Raw genomic sequence first — 23,303 nt, 5'->3', positions numbered from 1 at the left:
TGTAGGATATGGAAAATACGTGAAAAAATCGGAAAATATGAAAAAATGTTGTCAAAATGTAAAAAATAAGCTAAAACAATGACGCGACATGCTCATGCAAGATGGCTGTAATTATACTTAGGGTGCACCCGGTATATTTTTGCCACAAGCGCTAGATCAAAGTCCCTGGAGATATCTCTGATTCCTCTCTAGAAAGCTACAAGTTAGTACCAAGGAAGAGAGAACTATTAGAATAACAGCTAAATTTGATCACATAAAATGACAGATCTGCACCTAAGGTTGAGGGAGCTCAATGATCCCTTCAAAGAAAAAAGTAGTTTCTTATTTATACAGAAAGAGGGATGGAGGGACGTGGCGTCACAAATGAAAAAAAATGGGCAAGTGTAAGGAGGAGTCCTGCAGTGAGATACAAATTAATTATGTGTATTGCCAGTTCATATATTCCAGGAAATGTGGAACTCGACGATATTTTCCTGTTAGTGACGGTCATACTGCAAGATACCGGTCCCAAGGATTCCAAAACTTTCGAGAATGCCTTAATTTCAAGCGTGAAGTCAGAGAACAAGTGATAAAATAAATATTTCTTTTCAGATGATATAATTAGAGATTAACAATTTTCGGATTTTATGCCTTAATTTCAAGCGTGAAGTCAGAGAACAAGTGATATAATAAATATTTCTTTTCAGACGATATAATTAGAGATTAACAATTTTCGGATTTTTTCCCTTTACTTCTATTGTGAAATCTTCCTTCTAGCAAAATTTCATGACTACTGAACAACCTGACGTACTCCATAGGGCTTCATGAGTGAGTTTGCGAGTATCGTAATACACTACTGGCCATTACAATTGCAACACCAAGAAGAAATGCAGATGATAAACGGGTATTCATTGGACAGATATTATACTAGAACAGACATGTGATCACATTTTCACGAAATTTGTGTGCATAGATCCTGAGAAATCAGTACCCAGAACAACCACCTCTGGCCGTAATAACGGCCTTGATAAGTCTGGGCATTGAGTCAGAGTTTGCACGGCGTGTACAGGTACAGCTACCCTTGCAGCTCCAACACGATATCACTGTTCATCAAGAGTAGTGATTGGCGTATTGTGACGAGCCAGTTGATCGGCCACCATTGACGGGACGTTTTCAATTGGTGTGACATCTGGAGAATGTGCTGGCCAGGGCAGCAGTCGAACATTTTCTGTATCCAGAAAGGCCCGTACAGGACCTTCAACATGGGGTTCGTGCATTATCCTGCTGAAATGTAGGGTTTCGCAGGTATCGAATGAAGCGTAGAGTCACGGGTCGTAAAACATCTGAAATGAAACGTCCACTGTTCAAAGCGCCGTCAATGCGAACAAGAGGTGACGGAGACGTGTAACCAATGGCACCCCATACCATCACGCCGGGTGATACGCCAATATGGCGATGACAAATACAAGCTTCCAATGTGGGTTCAGCGCGATGTCGCCAAACACGAATGCGACCATCATGATGCTGTAAACAGAACCTGGACTCATCCGAAAAAATGACGTTTTGCCATTCGTGCACCCAGCTTTGTCGTTGAGTACACCATGGCAGGCGCTCCTGTCTGTGATGCAGCGTCAAGGGTAACCGCGGCCATGGTCTCCGAGCTGATAGTCCATGCTGCTCCAAACGTCGTATAACTGTTCGTGCAGATGGTTGTTGTACTGAGAACGTCCCCATCTGTTGACTCAGGGATCGAGACGTGGCTGCACAATCCGTTACAGCCATGCGGATAAGATGCCTGTCATCTCGACTGTTAATGATACGAGGCTGTTGGGATCCAGCACCGCGTTCCGTATTACCCTCCTGAACACACCGATTCCATATTCTGCTAACAGTCATTGGATCTCTACCAACGCGAGCAGCAATGTCGCGATACGATAAACCGCAATCGTGATGGGGTACAATCCGACCTTTATCAAAGTCTGAAACGTGATGGTACGCATTTGTCCTCCGTACACAACAACATTTGACTAGGCAATGCCGGTCAACTGCTGTCTGTGTATGAGAAATCGGTTGGAAACTTTCCTCATGCCAGCACGTTGTAGGTGTCGCCACAGGCGCCAACCTTGTGTTAATGCTCTGAAAAGCTAATCATTTGGATATAATAGCATCATCTTCCTGTCGGTTAAATTTCTCGACTGCAGCACGTCATCTTCGTGGTGTAGCAATTTTAATGGCCAGTAGTGTATGTATCATAAATGGCACTATGCTTTGATTACTTTGCCTTGGAAGCTAACATCTATTTGACAGCCAAGAGACCACAGATGTTAGTGTGTCATGTCATTTTCGATTTGATAAGTCTATCCGTCCCTAAGGACAAGGGGTCTTAACAGACGGATGACAGGCAGTCTGACAATAAATGACAAAAAAATTTCCCTGTGATATAATTATAAATAAAATATCTAAAATTCATCCGAACACGTCTCGAAAGGCCCAAGGCTACCTACCAACCGCCGTGTCATCCTCAGATGTCAAGTGTCACTGGCAGCAAACATGGAGGGACATGTGGTCAGCACACCGCTCTCCCGGCTGTTGTCAGTTTTCACGACCCGAGTACTTACTTCTCAGTAAAGGGTCTCCTGAATTTGCCACACAAGGTGTGAGTGCAACTCGCTTGCCAACAGCGCTCGGCAGACTACGACTGTCATCCATCCAAGTGCCATCCAAACCCAATAGCGCTTAACTTCGGTAGTATGATTGGAACAGGTGCTGTCACTTAGACAAGGCCGTTGACAATGAGAAGTAAACAATTTTTGGATTCTTTCCTCTGGTTCTACTGAGAAGTCATGCTTGTTAGCAAACTTTATGATTCTTGGTCAACAGGGCGCACCCATAGCTCTTGATGGCTTCGATGCGAGTATCAAAATACATCTACATCTACATCACTACTCCGCAATTCACATTTAAGTGCTTGGCAGAGGGTTCATCGAACCACAATCATACTATCTCTCTACTATTCCACTCCCGAACAGCGCGCGGGAAAAACGAACACCTAAATCTTTCTGTTCGAGCTCTGATTTCTCTTATTTTATTTTGATGATCATTCCTACCTATGTAGGTTGGGCACAACAAAATATTTTCGCATTCGGAAGAGAAAGTTGGTGACTGAAATTTCGTAAAAAGGTCTCGTCGCGACGAAAAACGTCTTTGCTGTAATGACTTCCATCCCAATAAATGACATCAATGGCCGTATCTTTTGATTGTGTTGCCTTTGAAGCTGAAATTTATTACACCGCCAAGTGATCATGGAACCTAGCATGTGACATACATTTCAACGTGATAGGTCTATTTGTTGAGATGAAAAAGGTTTTGAACAGTAGGGAAAACAGAAAGACATGCAGCCAATGGACAAGCAAGTGATCTTACAAAGGTTTCGTTTTTGTCGATTGAAGTATGCAGACCTAAAAAGCAGTATATAGATGGAACAATGATTAGAGAGGGAATGTAACGACTGGATGTAAGAGAGGTTGATACCACAAATCCTTTAACAGCGGAAAGACGCTGCATTCCTCAGAGACATTGTGACACGGTGGCTTTCTCGTACTCCCACTAATTGGGTATTCTTGTGTTCGTGTGTGTGTGCGCGCGCGCGCGCGCGCGTGTGTGTGTGTGTGTGTGTGTGAGAGAGAGAGAGAGGAAACGGCATTGTTCCTTTTCTTATTTATGTTTTAATGGCGAACGATGTGATCTTCATTGTAGTACATGTGATTTTCAAGTCATATGTGTTTTGAATCGTAAAAATTGTTTGATGCAATGTAAAGTGGTATGATTCCATAACCGATACACGTGGGTCGCGTGGCGACATTACATTAGATTAAATCAAGAGAAGTTTCCATTTTATTTACATGCCTCAGATTAGCTTGTAATACCTCTGCTCACCGGCGTTTGTCTAGTTTTTACAGCCATTTATCAAGTTTTCAACATTTTTTTTTTATTATTCTCTCTGGCAGGGTCAGGTGTAGGACATATACTGATTTCTACAGACATAAAAACTGACTGTCTTGGAGGAGACTGGACACGGAGAGTGCTAGAGATCATCTAAGGTGCAGCCAACGGAGATACATTTCATATCACTTCGTCATCGCGCGGTAGTTTATCTCATCCCCGCAGTAACTATATCTCATGATTATAATTGTACACAAGCCATTGAACTGTCACCATCCTCTGTTTAGCATTATACCGTCATATATTACTATTATTAGCTAAATAAGCACTTACATCCTTGCTATAAAGTGTGCCTGGATGGCATTAAAAACGATGTCCAAAGCCCTGGTTGGAAGAGAAAATGTAAGTGGGCTACAGGTTGAAGATCGATACCTTATTTTTATATTCACTTCAAGGCACGATCTAGACAAAGGCTCTTCGTTGTCCGGTGATGCAATGGTAGCCAGTGCAGTCCTGCCACAGTGCTCACCTTTGGCACAGAATAATACTCTTTAGAAACTTACTGAAACCTCCAAGCGAGGATAGCACTAACTACAGATGGCCCCTCCCAGTAGCTATGCGTGTGCACCAGTAGTGGTAATCAATAAGCAAAATCTTAAACTCGGCCATAATAATAGATCAAAGGTCTTACACCACAAACATCAAAAATTAGCTACCAGGTAACGAAAACCTTATTACCTCAAAGATTAGGATTCACAACACAAACAATTAATCAAATATAGTGAGAATAAACTCTGCACATAACAAACATCACAAACAATCGTTGGCAAAGACTTGATTGGAATGGTAATGAATCTTCTTACTTCTCGTGGGGTTTGGGTGATTCAGTCTGAATTCAGAAGTTGACTATTCTCGTGAACCGACAAAATACCCTAGCGATAATTGTCTGTTCAACTCACAACTTGTGGAAATAAGTTCCCCCGACACGGTGAACGAACACTCTATTCTCCCCAACTGCAAGGGTGCAGATATTCTTATCAAACGACACAGCCGTCTGCAAGAAATGATGCTGGTATTTATCACCACCGCTCGCCTTGCCCAAGGCCCAGGCTAATTAGCAGTATGGGGTCCTGTGCTTACCAGAATTAAACTTTCTCGTTCGATGCCTCGTATCTGTCTTTTGACAAACTTCCTGCTCTGCTCCCTGCGTAGATCTGACTACAGAACTTTCATATTTTCCGTGTCAACATGCTGCTCCATCAGGACTGCGCCAAAAAAGACCTTAAGCAAATAAGAGTGACTCCATGCTATTTCGGCATCAGTTAAATCATCTTGCACCAACACATACACTCCCCTCCATCATCCAATTGGAGCTCTGCTCATGAAAACAATGTTATGAGGCAGATATACGGTTACCTGTGACAACATCAACAGCAAAGTCAATCAAAATGAGTTTCACCCTTTCGAACGGGAAACGCATCTTCCGGGGGTGAGCCATTTAAAGAATTCTGGTACCGCTGTGTTGTGGGAGCCAGTGTTCTTCCCACATCATCGCGGCACGTGGTAGCGTCACCCACACAATTTTCTCCCTGGTCAGCAGCCCTTAGTGACCCGTAGAAAATAAGCTTCACCACCCCCAGCGTGACCAAGGGGTACCTTGAATGAGATTTTCACTCTGCAGCGGAGTGTGCGCTGAAATGAAACTTCCTGGCAAAGGTCCTGAGTTCGAGTCTCGGTCGGGCACACAGTTTTAATCTGCCAGGAAGTTTCATATCAGCGCACACTCCTCTGCAGAGTGAAAATCTCATTCTGGAAACATCCCTCAGGCTGTGGCCAAGGCATGTCTCTGCAATATCCTTTCTTTCAGGAGTGCTAGTTCTGCAAGGTTCGCAGGAGAGCTTCTGTAAAGTTTGGAAGGTAGGAGACGGATACTGGCAGAAGTAAAGCTGTGAGTACCGGGCGTGAGTCGTGCTTCGGTAGCTCAGATGGTAGAGCACTTGCCCGCGAAAGGCGGGCACACAGTTTTAATCTGCCAGGAAGTTTCAAGGGGTACCTTCACAGGCTGGCTACCCCTGAAGGTGCGGCTCCCATGTGATAGGCTTGAGGTGAGCCTATTGTACAGTTTCACCTTCACGATGGCCAATTCTCCTAAAACCCTCCTGTCCGTTTCGCCTCTGTGGCGGGCCGCTGCCAGTTAGCGAACTTAGAACCACCCTCAGAGCAGAGAGAAATTATTCCTGGATGAATATTAGCTCATGCAGATATTCTACTTAATGTAAACTAACTACAGTTAAATTCTTATAAAAATCCATTGCTATCGCCTTTCCGTGAGGACATGTTGATTGATTAATAACTGCATAGAAACAAATAGAGCACATCAAGTCCGAGAAGTGAGTGGAGGCTGTGTAAAAGAACAGCCACCTTTCATCCTCCATCAGCATGCCTTTAGGGCACCACCTCTTTCTGAATCATCCATCGTCTGACTAGTTTGATGTACCAACCTCAGATTAGCACTTGTAGCGTATGTCCTCAGTTTTTGGTTGGCTGTATTCCAATTCTTGTCGTCGCCTACAGTTCTTATCTTCTACAATTTCAATCCCCTCTAGTTCCAGAGAAGCTGTTGCCTGATTTCTTAACAGATGTCCTATCATTCTTTCTCTTCTTCTTCTCACTTTCCTTCCTTCGCCGATTCTGCGGAGAACCTCCTTATTGCTTACCTTGTCACTCTATCTAATTTTTAGTATTCTTCTGTAGCGCAATATCTAAATGCTTCGATTCTCTTCTGTTCCGGTTATACTACAGTCCACGGTTCACTACCATACAATGCTGTAATCTAGCCGTACATTATTAGAAATTTCTTTCTGAAATTAAGGCCTATGTTTGATACCAGTAAAGTGTCTTCGCCACGAATATATTTCTTTCCAGTGCTATTCTACTTTTTACGTTCTCCTTTCTCTGTCTGTCATGGGTTATTTTGCAGCATAGACAGCAGAATTCTTTAACATCAACTACATCGGGGGTCCTAGTTCCGATGTTAAGTTTCGTTCTGCTCTCATTTTTGTTACTTCCCATTATTCTCATCTTCCTTCGATCTACTCAAAATCCATATTCCGTACTTATTAGACTTTATTGCATTCAGCAGATTCTGCAGTTCTTCGCTTTCATTGAAGATAGCAATGTCATCAATGAATATCGTCATTGATATCCTTTCACATCGAATTTCAACCAAACTTCTGAAACTTTTTTTTTTAATTTCTGTCAACAACGTGGATGCATCAGCTGCTAAGCAAATTGTGCGATATACTCGCACTTGTAGGATCTTCTTATCTTTGGAATTGCGTGGTAGATGTTATTCCGAAAATCTCGTGGTATATAGCCAGTCTCAAACATTCGACATACCAACGAAAATAGCCGTTCGTTGCCACAGCCCTTGACAATTTTAGAAATAACGATAGAAAGCTCTGTCTTATTCAATATCAAATCTTTCAAAGCTCTTTTAAATTCTGGTTGTAATACTGGATCTCCTATCTCTTCCCTATCGACTGCTATTTCAAGTTTGTCACTTCATCAGACAAGTTCTGAACTTTATAGAGGCCTTCAGTGTACCATTTTCACCTGCTGTCTCTCTCTTGTGCAGATGACAGTGGACTTCACATTGCTTTCTTAATTTTACCTTTTTTGCTTTTAATTTCACCGAAGGCTTATCTGACCTGTGTACCATGCCAATAGTTAGACTAGGGGCGCATAGGAGTCCTTTACTTCTTCAAGGCGCAAGGAGAGTTTGATTGGAGAAGGTCAATCAAGATAGAAAGAGATAGTTGTGTTATTTGTCAGCAGCGAGCGACGCCGGCAGCAGTCGTCGCAGCTCACGGTATTGTGCGCTACAACGTATGCGAGGCCCATCTGTCTTCCGTAACAGTACACTCCACTACATTTCTCACGCGACTGCCTTGACCGTACGTAGAAAAGTCGTTCAAGTTGCGCAGGCGTGGTTCTCAGCCATTCTGCCTACTAAATAACATTCTTAAAGAAAAGGGAGAAAAGAGCCTTTCCATACTTTGTAAAATTATAGCATTCCTATCCACAAGAGGCAATCTACTGTTCCGAAAAGAACCCGGAAATTTATTATCATTTTATAAGAAAAAGTTTCACTTGATTTCTCAGATTTTTTTGTTAGTTCGTTTAATGTTTTTCTTACGCTAACTATTAAGACTCTCGTACCCAAACATTCCACTAGTTACATAAGAATATACAGAATATTTTTGTGTCTTTTCCTTATAGCGGACGACTCCAGAAGATAATTGTAGCTGAATGTCTTTCAAGCAGTTCTTGTTGCTACATTAGGAGCGTCTGTCTGACTTCAGTAGTAGTGTGAGGTTGAAATTGTTTCTTGCAGGAGCCCAAAGGTAGTTGTAGGATCAATCCATTGCGCAACTTGACAAAAAATAAAACCACACACTCACAAGGCTTCCAGCTGTAGAAAAAATGTCTTCTGCACTTGTATACTGTGACTGTGTAAGTTCTCCTAGCATTGTATCGGAAGCTCCATGGTATGTGAGGGTTCAGGCAATACTATGTTGCAACTTCATATGGGTTGAGTGCAGAATAGGAGTACCACTGCTCTGTACCAGTTGCTTCCGTGTGGCATGAGTTAACGAATATTTTGCAGAACAGTTGCTGTATAGTGCATTGGTCAAACGATTGTACCAAGGGGCGATTAGTGGACCTGCTAGACAGCTGCGTTATGTGGGTGGCATGCGAATCAGGCGAAATGCAATTCAGGTCGTTCGGATATTTTTGAGCACGACTGTACAGCTGCACGCAGACATCTTCGAGGAGTGTATGTCTGGGCATGTACTATCTGGACCTTGCGTTTTATTTCGCCACGCCCTGGTGTTGTGGGACGTGATGTTAAGGAAGATATGTCATTATCAAACTGTTGACTGATACTGGTATGCTGTACTTCTTTGAACGTGGGATTCGTGGCGGACTTCACCAGCGCGTGCAGAGATACGCTCAGGCGACTAAAGGGTGAAAGAGTGAGATGGAGTTCAGGCCACGTGAAAATTTAACTCACATCCTTGACTGGAATGTGAACAATCTCTACAGGCACGCCATGAAACAAATTCTACCATTTGGAGGGTCCCAAAGGCTGCCTGAGGGGGAAATACTCAGTCGGAAGGAAAGATCAAAGATGAGGCTGAGGATGTTCGTGAGGTACACGTCCTGATGTAGAACTGGAATGTAGCACTCATTTCCATGACGCGTCGACATGCTCCTATGTTTGGTCAGCCTGATCCCGAAGTTGTTGACAATGCTGAGGAACAAGTAATGTTACATTCTTCACTACAGAAACCCTCAGCATGGTGATGGAGTTTTGCTTTGAGATTTTAAAACAGTCCACATCTTTGTTTTCTTATGTAAATAAGAGATTACTTACAGCTATTCGCGTTTTGGTTAGCATCTGAGATTCCTCTCGTCTGGTCACACGCTGGAGGTCGCATTACAGCTCTATTTACGGAACATAAGCCTGTTTTTCTGTTCCGTAAATAGAGCTCTAGTGCAACCTCCAGGGTCTGACCAGATGAGAGAAAAGCAGATGCCAACTAAAAACGCGAAGGACTGTAAGTAATCACTTATTTGCATACAAAACCTGAGGTGAACTGTTTTACAATCTACAAATAACAAAGATCAGAACAAAAGTGTACCACTCTAGTTTTTAGTTACAAAACAAATATTTCTGTGCGTGCTGCGGAGGATGGCGACGCAAACAAACTCGATAAACTCAGATCATTTTTAGCACCATAATGTTTTACTAGCCTTGGTCCCAATGGAGGTGGTACGCCGTTGCCTTCCGACGAACGTTGAAGTGACTTACACAGCCCGTTAAAGGGGGCCGTACAGCTTAACGTGGATTCCGAAACACGGTGCAGCTCCACATTTTGCTTATCTACAAACATGTCCATAGATGAATGAAGTGACAAGTGACAGATGAAAACCATAGGACTGACCCGGAATCAAACCCTAGAGGTTTACAGCTGCGCTTTGGCACAAGAAAGGTAGTAGGAGTAATCCACTAAATTACAGGCCCATATAGTTAACGTCGATATGCAGCAGGATTTTAGAACATATATTGTGTTCGAACATAATGAAATACCTTGAAGAAAACGGTCTATTGACGCACAGTCAACATGGGTTTAGGAAATATCGTTCTTGTGAAACACAACTATCTCTTTATACTCATGACGTAATGAGTGCTATCTACAGGGAATGTCAAACTGATTCCATATTTTTAGCTTTCCAGAAGGCTATCGACACCGTTCCTCACAAGCGGCTTCTAACCAAACGGCGTGCTGATGGAATATCGCCTCAATTGTGCGACTGGATTCGTGATTTCCTGTTAGAAAGGTCACAGCTCCTCGTAATAGAAGGAAAGTCATCGAATAAAACAGAAGTAACATCCGTCGTTCCTCAAGGAAGTGTTATAGGTTCTCTATTGTTCCTGATCCATATTAACGACATAGGAGACTATCTCAGTGGGCGTCTTAGATTGTTTGCAGATGATGCTGTCATTTACCCCCTTGTAAAGTCATCAGACGACCAAAATAAATCGCAAAATGATTTAGATAAGATATATATATGGTGCGAAAAGTGGCAATTGACACGGAATAAGGAAAAGTGTGAAGTTGTTCACATGAGTACTAGAAGAAATCCGCTAAATTCCGATTACGCAGTAACCCACACAAATCTATAGGCTGTAAATTCAACTAAATACTTATGGAATAGAATTACAAATAACCTAAATTGGAAGGATCACGTAGATAGCGTTGTGGGTAGAGCAAACCAAAGACAGCGATTCATTGGCAGAAAGAAGGTGCAACAGTTCTACAAAAGAGACTGCTTACACCACGCTTGCCCGCCCTATTCTCTAGTATTGCTGTACAGTGTGGGATCCGCATCAGGTTTGACTGACGGATGAGATCGAAAAATTTCGAAAAAGGGCGGCTCGTTTTGTTCTATAGCAAAATAGGACTTGATACGTGATATGGAGTGGCAATCATTAAAACAAAGGCGTTTTTCGATGCGACTGTATCTTCTGATGAAATTTCAATCACTAGTTTTCTCCTTCGATTGCGGAAACTACCTAATGGCTCCCACCTACATAGGGAGATTGATCATCACGGTAAAATAAGAGAAATCAGGGCTCGCACTGAAAAACTGAAGCGCTCGTTTCTCCCGCGGGCCGTTCGAGAGTGGGACGGTAGAGAGACAACTTGAAGGTGGTTTATTGAACCCTCTGCCAGGCACTTTATTGTGAATAGCAGAGTAATCACGTAGATGTAGATGTAGATGTAGATGAACAATCCAGCGGCCGGGGGAGGTTGCGTACAGATATGACCTCACTTGTGTGCTGACATGCGCAGGGGCTCCGTCGTACTGAAATCGAACGTGGTGACGAATAGGTATGGAAGCATCATTCCGAATGTCCAGCAAAACCTCTCAGGAGTACGAGATAAGAGCAGCCAGGAAGTCGTTCCGGGAGATTATATGGCCAAATTAAACAGTACACGAGAATGCTAGCCCACACGTCAAGGGTAAATTTGCGTTGAGAAATATGCGTACGTGTAGTATATGTGTGTTTATATCTTCCCACGTACCCAAACTACGAACGCTTGTCACACCCCAAACCCTCGAGTGAGAACTCAGCCTCATCCGTGGACACTCGCTGTGGAACATCGGTTTCCAACGGATGCTTTCAGAAGCCACCTCGCAGATCCCATAAGCTCGTTGTGCTCCTCCAGGTTGTAAAGCCTCGGCGCTCTGGAAACGAAACGGATGCAGTCCTTTGTCGTAAACAATGCGCCAGGCGGAAAGCTGGGTCATGTCAGTGGGGCGGGATGGACCTCGTTTATTTGTTGACGGCCTGCGTTGCGCGCTTTTGAGAACGCTTTCTTCCCCCGCAACTGTCCGTGTTGTTAGTTGGCGACCAGAATCCAGCTTGTACACATAGAACGAACCGTTTTCGATCAATCGGCGATGCAGTGTGGCGAATAATGTGTGGCACGACAACTTTCTGTCGGGATAACGTCGCACGACTTCTCGTCCATTGCAGTTGGTCGCGCAATCAATCAAATGCATCTCAGCCATTAGGTGGTCCGTGTAGCTACTCCCAACACTTCCACGGTTTGAACGGCCTCCGTACACTACTCCCGTGTTTGTATAGCGTGATCGTAATCGTCCTCTCGTGGCGTTTGTGACCCCCCGGTTCCTATGTGATTCGTGATCCTTGTTCTTCACGTCATGTGCCATGTCAGTCTGTAAACGTCTTCTTGAATCACCCTGTATATCCAATAACATTATATTAGTTCCGTTTCAGCTTAAAAAAAACCATCACAGCATTAAAAAAATAATAAACAAGTTACAAAAAATACCGGTTCACCTCCACCCAATGAACGAAGTGGGGTATCCGTTTAAATCAGTGTAAAAATTTGAAAACAATAAAACAGATTTATTCTACTGCAAAAATTCATGGAAACAACTAAACACATCAATAAAAGTTTTGAATCTCCTCTGTTTCGAGCGTTCTGTGAATCTGAACAGAAAATTGGATTAGAGATCAACATCATTTCTGCCCTTTTTACTGCTCATGAAACTCACACATTGCATATTTTACCACCATACAGCAAGGCCTTCGGAGGTAGTGGTCTAGATTGCTGTACACAAAATGGTTGGTTCAAATGGCTCTGAGCACTGTGGGACTTAACATCTGTGGTCATCAGTCACCTAGAACTTAGAACTACTTAACCTAACTAACCTAAGGACATCACACACATCCATGCCCGAGGCAGGATTCGAACCTGCGACCTTAGCAGTCGTTCGGTTCCGGACTGAGCGCCTAGAACAGCGAGACCACGGCGGCCGGCTGCTGTACACATCGGAACCTCTAACACCTGGTAGTACGTCCACTTGCGATACGGCGTAGATCCCTCAGAGAAGTTGGTAGGTCACGTCGTCCATAAACTGCACTTTTCAATCTGTCCCACTCATGTTCGATAGGTTCATCTCTGGAGAACGTGCTGGCCATTCTAGACGAGCGATGTCGTTATCCTTAAGGAAATAATTCATAAGATGTGCAAGGTGGTGGCGCGAATTGTCGTCCATGAAGACGAATGCCTCGCCAATATGCTGCCAATATGATTGCAATATCGGTCGGTGGATGGCATTCACGTATCGCACAGCCGTTTCGCCTTCCGTGACCACCAGCGGCATACGTCAGCCCCACATAATGCCACCCCAAAACGGTAGGGAACCTCAACCTTGCTGCACTCGCTGGACAGTGTGTCTAAGGCGTTCAGCGTGACAGGGTTACATCCAAACACGTCTCCGAGGATTGTCTGGTTGAAGGCATACGGGACACTTATCGGTGAAGAGAACGTGATGCCAATACTGAGCCGTCCATTCAGCATGTTGTTGGGCCCATCTGCGCTGCACTGCATGGTGTCGTGGTTGCGAAGATGGACCTCGCCATGGACGTCTGGAGTGAAGTTGGGCATCATGTAGCCTATAGCGAATAATTTTGTCATTACATGATGTCCTTTGGCAGCACGAAAGCATTATTCAACATGGTGACGTTGCTGTCTGTGTTACTCCGAGCCAGAGTCCGTAGGTAGCGGTCATCCAATGCAGTAGTAACGCTTGGGCGGCCTGATCAAAGCATGTCATCGACAGTTCCTGTCTCTCTGTATCTCCTCCATGTCCGAACAACATCGCTTTGGTTCACTCCGAGGCTCCTGGACACTTCCCTTGTTGAGAGCCCTTCCTGGCACAAAGTAACAGTGTGGACGTCATCGAACCACTGTATTGATTGTCTAGCCATGGTTGAACTACAGACAACACGAGCCGTGTACCTCCTTCGGGGTGGAATGATTGGAACTGATCGGCTATCGGACTCTTTCCGTCTAACAGGCGCTGCTCATGCTTGGTTGTTTACATCTTTGGGAAGGTTTAGTGACATCTCTGAACAGTCCAAGGAGCTGTGTCTGTGATACAATATCCAAGTCAACGTCCTTCTTCAGGAGTTGTGGGAGCTGGGGTGATGCAAGACTTTTTTTGATGTGTGTAGAAATCCTTAAATATACTACTGAGGGAATCGATAAATCTTTTTGAGCACCAAAACTGGTTTTGAATAAAAGACTTCAACAATTCAAACTATTGAATTAATATAGGTAAAGTTTTCAATAATTAGACGCAATAAAAACACAAAAGAGCCTTTACTAAGAACAGAAATCACAGGCAAAAGAGGTGTCTTGTTCCTTTGCACTCGAACATTGTTCATGACATAGACATCGCTCCTCGGAAAACGTCTCTGAACATAGGCCATCACAAAATATGCTTGCTTCGTCTGTGTCTGCTTCACCTGATGAAGTCGATTTGTTTTGCAATACGTTTGGTGTGGAGAATACTCAGTGTGACTGCTGAGCCCTTCCTCGATGTCTTTGCACTTCTCAAGTTAACCTTTGGAGTAGGCATTAGTATTTTTTTTTATTTTTTTATTTTTTATTTTTTATTTTTTGCCCCACCCATTACACCTGATTTTTCTCCGCAGTGCAAGACTGAACAACAGATGGCGTTGGAAAGTTAACATTCACGTTATGTGTATCATACAAACATTGAAATACACTTAAAAACGTGCTTAATTGGAATATTTACTAAGCTGTTTTTATCAGTTAATGTTTTCCTTGAAGAAAATTCCAGGAAAACTTTTAAAATATCTAGCAGGAGAAGCAACGGGCGCCGCTAATGACGGTTATTTACGACCCCAGAATGATTGCTGGTAGTACTGAGTGTTAGCACACCAATGGCAACACTGGCCATGGAATCTGTAGCTACAAGGTTTGACTCGCATTCCGGGTTTTACCCTTGTTTTTCCTACTGGTTATTCATCGTATTTTAATGTTGCTGTTAACACATGTCGACAAACAAAATATCTCATTCAGCTAATCTGGGACCACTTTATCGAATGAGAACGTAAAATTCCGCTCTAAAAATAATTCTATTTGAGACGGGAAACAAACCGACAGCTTCCGTCGACGCTGGGTGTGTGTGAAAGACGCGAAGCTCACTCGAGCGACACATTGCTAAAACGAAATTGCAAATATCTGCCGAAGCACGATAGAAAGCGTAGTTTACGACTCTTGGGACAGACCCCCTGTGTGTAGTATATTACCCGTTTTCTTCCTATAGTTTAGAAGCGTACGACGCACAAATATTAGTCATCCTCTGTCCTGTTCTATTCCTTTACTGAGAAAAGGGAAAATTACTTTGCATATTCATCGTTTGACCCCTACTGTACCTCACTCACGCATCTTATGCTCTCGAGCCCAATGCAAAATTTGCTATGGTATCAAGCAGAATTATAATTTAACTTTTTAATGAGCATGTATTCTCATCTACTGGCAGTTTTTAGGGTTTTTCTTGCAGAAATCTTTGGCATTAATCGTTGTCTCTGCAATTCTGTCATACCATCTTTTGTAGTATTAAACATATTTGCCGTAGGATGTGAGTTGCGGATGTGCATCTAAAGCTGCAGTACAATGTTTGGCTTCGAACTATGATCAACTGATTTACTATTTTCTCTCGCAATACGAATACTTCAATAGCATTACTAGCGACGCTGCAGAGATTGACCGACGAAATAGGATTATAAGCGTACTCTAAAATGTAACTAATATGAACGTTAAAAATGGTGGTATATTTGATTTGTTTGATCAACGGTTGAAGTCTGATGGCTGTGGCACCCCTCCTCTATCACACTGCATAATGTTCACAGTGAATAAGGCAGTCTGAATTTTCAGCCACAAAGTAGAATGCTTAAATTTAATGGCGAAAGTGTTGAATGATATACCTTAAATATTTTATACGTTTATTTTTTACACGAAATTGCATGTCATTGTAGTTTACGTCAGGAAATAAAAAAACAATTATTTAAATAGAATTTTTTTAAATATAATTCGTTTTTAAAACGAACTAAGAAGTGTCAAATAATTTCTCCTAGCTTCATACAGATTCCTAACCCTTCACACAGTCCTGAAAATTTGCTCTAGTGAGTTTATTAGAACTATGAAAATACAAATAGAATTTAAATTGAAAAAATATGGTGCGCATGCTGCAAATAACAATAATGAAGTGAACTGTTCATGTATCATATATGTATTGCAGACGCCGTATGTTTTTCGTTTTAAATTCTGCAAGTATTTTCATAGCTAATAAAAATTCACCACCAAAGATTTTCAGGACTGTCTATATCGAGTTACGGATCTGTGTGGGGTGTTAGAAATTATTTTATGTTTTTTAGTTCGGTTTAAAAAGTTTTATATTAAACAGTTATTTATTTAAATAATTATTTTCTCCTTGTGAACTTGTTGCTGTCAAATTTTTCAGTCGATTTCAGACATTTTGATGAGGCTACAACAGAAATATGTAGTAAATTTCTGGATTATTTTAGTTTCTCTTCACCTGAGTCAGCGAATGCTTCCTTCTACTATTATCTCACGAAAAAAACTCGAATTTGGGAACTAGAGAGCATGGAATTCACATGGCACTTACGAGCAACCGTTCTTACCACGAAATATTCGCAAGTAGGACAGGAAAATGGAGAAACAGCAATGATACACAAACTACCCTCGACCACTCAGCAGATACAAAATAAGTTAAGGGCGGATGTACCAAAAATTGGTCAAAAATATTGAAATTATTTTTGCCACCAGACAGTTCTGTTGTAAGTTAAAACTGTTATCTCCAATTCGGAGAATTTAATTAGTGTTACAAATTATTTAAAAACTATCTTGTTTCAACCAATCAGCAAAGCCACGCCCCTTTTTCAACATGGCTTTGTCCTTATTTGCGATATTGGATTATTTACTCCGATCAGAGAAGATATATGTGGAGTATAGAAGGTTGTGAGCTCATTTACGATGCGCTTAATTACGGTTTATTAAAGGAATGCATACATGTTGGAACACAAAGCCCGTACTAAAGCTTTAATAACAACAGTTAGCTCAATTACTGTTGTTAAAATTTCCTCATATGATGCTTGTCTGGTGTTCAGTGATGGTAACACTGGACACTTATGAAACTAGGATTTGATGCAGGTCGCCTTATACGACAAAAAATTTTAAAAAAATGTCCGGGATATAGACAGTAACACAATGCCAACATGCGCAAAATTTAGTTCCTTTATCTCTCAAACAGTAAAAGTAGCATTAAATTATATTTATCAGTGTATTTTGTCATGTTCCTCCCCTAATTTTGCAATGTCATCGACTTCTGAGCTATGGTGAAAGTTTCAAGTCTCGAACTCATCGGGAAGTTAGTTTAAAATCAATTGCAGATTTTTTACCAAAAAGCGTCCTAATAAATGCGAATTGAAGAAATTGAACTCACGAGTATAAATATGATAATACAGTACACTTGAAACGTCCCCTTTGAACAATTTCTACAAGACTGTGCTTAAATTGACACATAATATTTTTTTAGCGCAACGCAATCTGACTTTCAATAATCCCTACGAAAGAATGGCCCTGACTAACATTAACCTATACGTTTCACAAATCACTTACCTCACAAAAATCTTCGTTACTCAAGCTACTGCAATAACGCGAGCGCCACTACTGCCAGATAAATAAAAGATTCAAACTACGGAAGGCACTATCTACTGAGGCACAGTTAGCAAATGAAAGATTTTAATAGAGAACACACAATGCATTTACCTTGATAGTCATAATATATATATCAGTTCGTGACATCAATTCTTACAAATTTCAAAACTCCGCCATCTCTCTCCCCACGTCCGCCACTGCTGGCGGCTCACCTCCAACTGCGCAACGCTACGCGCTGTTAGCATCCAGCTGCCACTGCTCAACACTACAATGGCAGACAACAATGCAAACTAAACACAGACTGCGCACAGCACAGCCAGTGATTTTTCACCAATAAGAAAACCTAAACAGCCTACTTAAACACTGTCCAGTCATCCTTTCACTTCATGAAAAGAAAATACCTTAACTCTTAAAGCTACGTGTATAATTTACGTAACAGTTTGAAATTCTAGTACAGCATAATACAGCTAAAAACAGAATGATTGATTCTCACCGTCTTAAGCTAACGAAATAGAGCAGCTTTTACAGCTTCATTTAAAGCGTTGTCAATGTATTTATAACTTTTGTAAAATGGAATGTATCACACTTGATTGAGTGATCTGAGTGTCGTGTTTTCGGAGATACTTGTCTTCTCATACAATGATGGCTTTCACGACCGGATGGTACTGTTGTTGATAATTCTTCCGGGTTCCATGGACCACGGCCATATAACCAGTCGGCAGGACTCAGCAGGACCAGCCATACCTCTGAGGCTGTCCAACCCGTAGTATCGGACGAAACGTTAGGAATAGAAGAATTCCACGTACCACGGCCATATAAGCCGGAAGAATTATCAACAACAATACTTGTCTTCTATTATGTTTCACTGCGCTACACATTCCACAGGAAATAACAATAGCAGAAGCTAACCTCCATGTCAGTTCATACTCACAAAGAAAGCATAATAATACATTTACCTACTGGATTCATGTTTTCTGCAACAGATGCCAGACTGAGATTCATTGGAAGAATCCTAAGGAAATGCAATCCGAAAACAAAGGAAGTAAGTTACAGTACACGTGTTTGCCCACTGCTTGAATACTACTCACCAGTGTGGGATCCGTACCAGATAGGGTTGATAGAAGAGATAGAGAAGATCCAACGGAGAGCAGCGCGCTTCGTTACAGGATCTTTTAGTAATCGCGAAAGCGTTACGGAGATGATGAATAAACGCCAGTAGAAGATTCTGCAAGAGAGACGCTCAGTAGCTCGCTAAGGGCTTTGGTTAAAGTTTCGAGAACATACCTTCACCGAGGAGTCAAGCAGTATATTGCTCCCTACTACGTATATCTCGCGAAGAGACCATGAGGATAAAATCAGAGAGACTAGATCCCACAGAGAGACATACCGACAATCTTTCTTTCCACGAAAAATACGAGACTGGAATAGAAGGGAGAATCGATAGAGGTACTCAAAGTACCCTCCGCCACACACCGTCAGGTGGCTTGCAGAGTATGGATGTAGATGTAGATGACCTCCTGATATGTATTTTTCGATATTCTGTGTTGGGTAAGCTGAAGGCGCTGCTTTGATTGGAACCCTTTGGCAAGCGTGAGAGCCCGATACTGCTGACGATCGGTGTAAAGAAAGATAAGCGTCAAAGAAGTAAGAAGGTGACCAGCCTGCTAGCAGCCAGGAATACGTGAAGGTGCCCTAGGATATTGCAGATGTTGATGATGCAATACGACAAGTTTTCCTGTTTCGAGGTGGTTACGTTGTGGGCAGCCACATATGTATCTGTCACTTCTTCTGACCCATTCTCCATTACCGTCATACTACATTTAATTTGGTGAGTGCAGATTTTATTCCACCACGAAGGTACTTCCCCCATGTTTACCTACTGCGAGGCTGTGTAACAGTTATCAACGTAATTTAATTGAAGTTGATGGTAAACTCCTGTCTGCTGAATTGCGTAATAATTGAGTTGTGCGGAAGTGGAATGAACTTGTTCGCTCTCGTGCGAGTTCTGCCGCTTTATCGTTTACGTGCTTCTCTTATTGAAACTTCTAGAGGAGAGCCAGCCGCAACTTGAGTGTGTTTTGGGGACTTTAATGTGGCCTAACAACTGTGCGGCCTGGGCGGTATTTGGCAATAAAAGGCTTTTGGCTCTTGCTTAACTGTGCAGACTTGAGGTAAATGGGCTCTAAAGTAACTGATTTTTCATGGTCGAGTTTATATGGTAAGTTTATGGATATTAAAGGTGTGTAACTGATGCTCTAATTTAAATGATATGTGATTGTTTTAAGATGCTACTGTAATCGTCGTAATGCATTTTATTCTGATTTAGAGCTCTAAAACTTAGCTGTTCTTATTCTAACTATGTCATACTTGCGGGACAATCTATTTCCTTTGGTTGTCGAATGTAACGGACAACTCATGGGCAAAACTTCTGAGCTATGCTTTAGTGTAATTCGTTGGCATAAAATCTGGGTAGTAATTTAACCTGCATCATTGGAAGTACATTTCTATTAAGTTTAAATCCATGGAACGGTCCAGTGTTTGTGTAATTACTGGCACCTGTAACAGATTTTGATAATGCATCGGTTAACTTGACCTTGTACAAAATAAATTAGTAAGGTGTGTTACTGATCCCCACGGTACACAAAAAGGCTCAGAACACTATTGCAGAAGCAATGAAAAAACGCAAGCTAAAAAAACTGAAAGACTGGCGATGTTTTACTGCAGCTCGAAAATTAATTCCGACTTCAATGAGTGGTGCTTTTAATAGTTTCCACAACGAAACTCTGTCTCGAAATCTTCAGTCAGAAGAGATTCTGGTCGTATGTGAAGTACACCACACCATTGACAAAGACACAATGAATACCTTCACCGTGTCATAGCAATGGTAATGTTACAGACGACAGTGACACTAAAGCAGAAACATTAAAAAGGTTTTCCGAAAGTCCTTCACCAAAGAAGACGAAGTAAATATTCCAGAATTCAAATCGAGGACAACTGCCGAAATGAGTTATTTAGACGTACATGTCCTCGGTGTAAGGAAGCAGATTAAATAATAAAGACGAGGCCTCCAGCCCAGATTGCATATCAGTTGTGTTCCTTCCGGAGTATAAAGTTACAGTAGCTCTATACTCAGCAGTAACATACAGTCACTCGCTGAATTACAGACCTGCATCACTAACGTCAATTTGCAGTGCAATTTTGGAACATTGTTCCTTGATCGAGTATTATGAATTACCTCGAGGAAAACGATTATAGACAAGTTGCAAACATGGATGTAGAAAATATCGTTCTTGTGAAACACAACTAGATCTTTACTGAATGCCATATGAAAGGATGTTAAATTGATTCCGTGCTTGTAGCTTTCTAAATGGCTCTTGGCGACAGGAGTGGCTTCTAAGCAAATTGGGTACCTGAGGTGTATCGTCTCAGTTTATTTGTGATTTAATGTCAGTTTAGGATGAGATTATCTCGAAAACTATACATCGGGTAAAAATAGTGGTTAAGACAAGTTCGTAAGCTCAAAGGGGAACCTCAAATGATACTACACGTGACATCCAGCCGCTACCCCCTTGGGCGGGGCGGGGGGAAACTTTAAAATCTGAAATAGAAACACCCGTTTTTATTGCAGATTCGGATTCTCCATAAAGAAGTAATCAACTTTTGTCTGAAATTTTTTAAACCATTGACAAATGGCGCTGAAATCGAGAAAAATGTAAAATTGGGGAAGAACTCTGATCTATTTAGAACTGTCCGAGAAAGACGCATCAAATCGCTAAAAAATGTGCACCAATCCTCTCGTTTCACCAAATTAAGCTATTTTTGTACAAAATATACTGTATCCTACTTTTGGCGTTACCCAGTACGTAGTAGAATGATGTTCCCGTGGGGTGCTTCATTAGTGTGAGTACCCTTGCATCTCACATGTTGGGGTGCTTCATTAGTGTTAGTCCCCTTGCCTCTCATAATTTGGTGTGCTTATTAATGAAATTAAACAAGAAGAAGTAATTCAAAATTGTCCCAATTTGCTTCAATGCATAAAGTCAATCGTCTGCGAAAGTTGTTCACAGTTTTGAGCAGCACATCCCGTGGTATGGGTGCACACGCTCTTCGAACGCGTTGCTCCATATCGTTTCTAGTTGTGGGCTTACTTTCATAACAAATATTTTTAAATAACCCACAAGAAAAAAATCAGAATATGTTAGGTCTCGTGAACGTGGAGGCCGTTGAATTGGTCCGCCGCGTCCTGTATACCGACCAGGCTACCGTAAATTTAACAATTACCGCAAAATTTAGCATACTGGGGAGCTGCTCAGTCCTGTTGGAAACACATTCGTTGCCTGGTTTCCAACAAATCATCGCGGAGAAGTTGTAAATAAGATTCCCTAGTAACATTTCGGTAAACAAAATACGGTCCTATCAAGTAACAGTTTAAAATTCCACACCAGACCATTAACGACCATTTATGTTGTTTGTCAACGGGTCTGTGCCCATGTGGATTGACAGGGGACCAATAATGACAATCATGACAATTTAATTCACCATTGTTTTTGAATGTGGCTTCATCGGGAAACATAACGTATCTAAAAAGTCATTGTCACTTCTTATCATTTAGAAGGCCCATTGGCAGAAATGTATGCATATTTGCATATCTTTAGGCGTTAATGCCTGTGTCAGTGTGATATGATAAGCATGGTATTTATGTGCCTTCAAAATCGTCAAAACAGTTGATTTCGTTATTTCAGTTTGTCTCTGAATCGCACGACCACTAATTTCGGGATCCAGTCGAACATTGGCGAGAACTATAAGGGCACGGGCGTCATTTTCATTCTATTCGCGATGACGAGGTGGATGGAGCATGTATCTATTTCGAGCTCGTTGAGTGCAGTTTCGAATAATGTTTTCGCTTGGATGTCGTAATTGTTATGACATTCACCTGTACGGGCCTTTCTGGATACAGGAAATGTTCTACTGCTGCCCTGGCCAACACATTCTCTAGATCTCTAACCAACTGAAAACGTCTGGTCAATGGTGGCCGAGCAACTGGCTCGTCACAATACGTCAGCATCGTGTTGATGCTGCATGGGCAGCTGTACCTGTACATGCCATCAAAGCTCTGTTTGACTCGATGCCCAGGCGTATCAAGGCCGTTATTAGGGCCAGAGGTGGTTGTTATGGGTACTCATTTCTCAGGATCTATGCACCCAAATTGCGTGAAAATGCAATCACATGTCAGTTCTAGTATAATAAATTTGTCCAATGTATACCTAGTTTATCGACTGCATTTCTACTTGTTGTAGCAATTTTAATGGCCAGTAGTGTTGAAGATTGCTGCTCCTTACCTACGTAGTATTTCATTTCAGATAGTAAGTAATATGTAAAGCTCGGTTAAAATCGATCCCGGTGTTAAGGAGGAGCTTTCCCACGTCACATGTAGTTATTTCAGCTGTATATCTACATTTCAGCTGTATATCTCCTGGTTTCTCAGGATCTATGCACCCAACTTGCGTGAAAATGTAATGTCAGTTCTAACATAATATATTTGCTCAATGAATACCCGTTTATCATCTGCATTTCTTCTTCGTGTAGCAATTGTAATGGCCAGTAGTGTATATGCTCTACATTCTCGGTGAAGATCGGATTTCGGAATTTAAAAGCAGCCCCTTCTGTTTAGCGCGCCGTCTGTCTGCAAGTATGTCCCACTTGAAACTTTCTATGAGATTTGTA

The sequence above is a fragment of the Schistocerca gregaria genome, chromosome 4 (assembly GCF_023897955.1).
Source record: "Schistocerca gregaria isolate iqSchGreg1 chromosome 4, iqSchGreg1.2, whole genome shotgun sequence".
In the NCBI taxonomy this organism is placed as follows: Eukaryota; Metazoa; Arthropoda; class Insecta; order Orthoptera; family Acrididae; genus Schistocerca; species Schistocerca gregaria.
The sequence above is the reverse complement of the archived record's forward strand: the minus strand, read 5'-3'. Positions refer to the sequence as shown.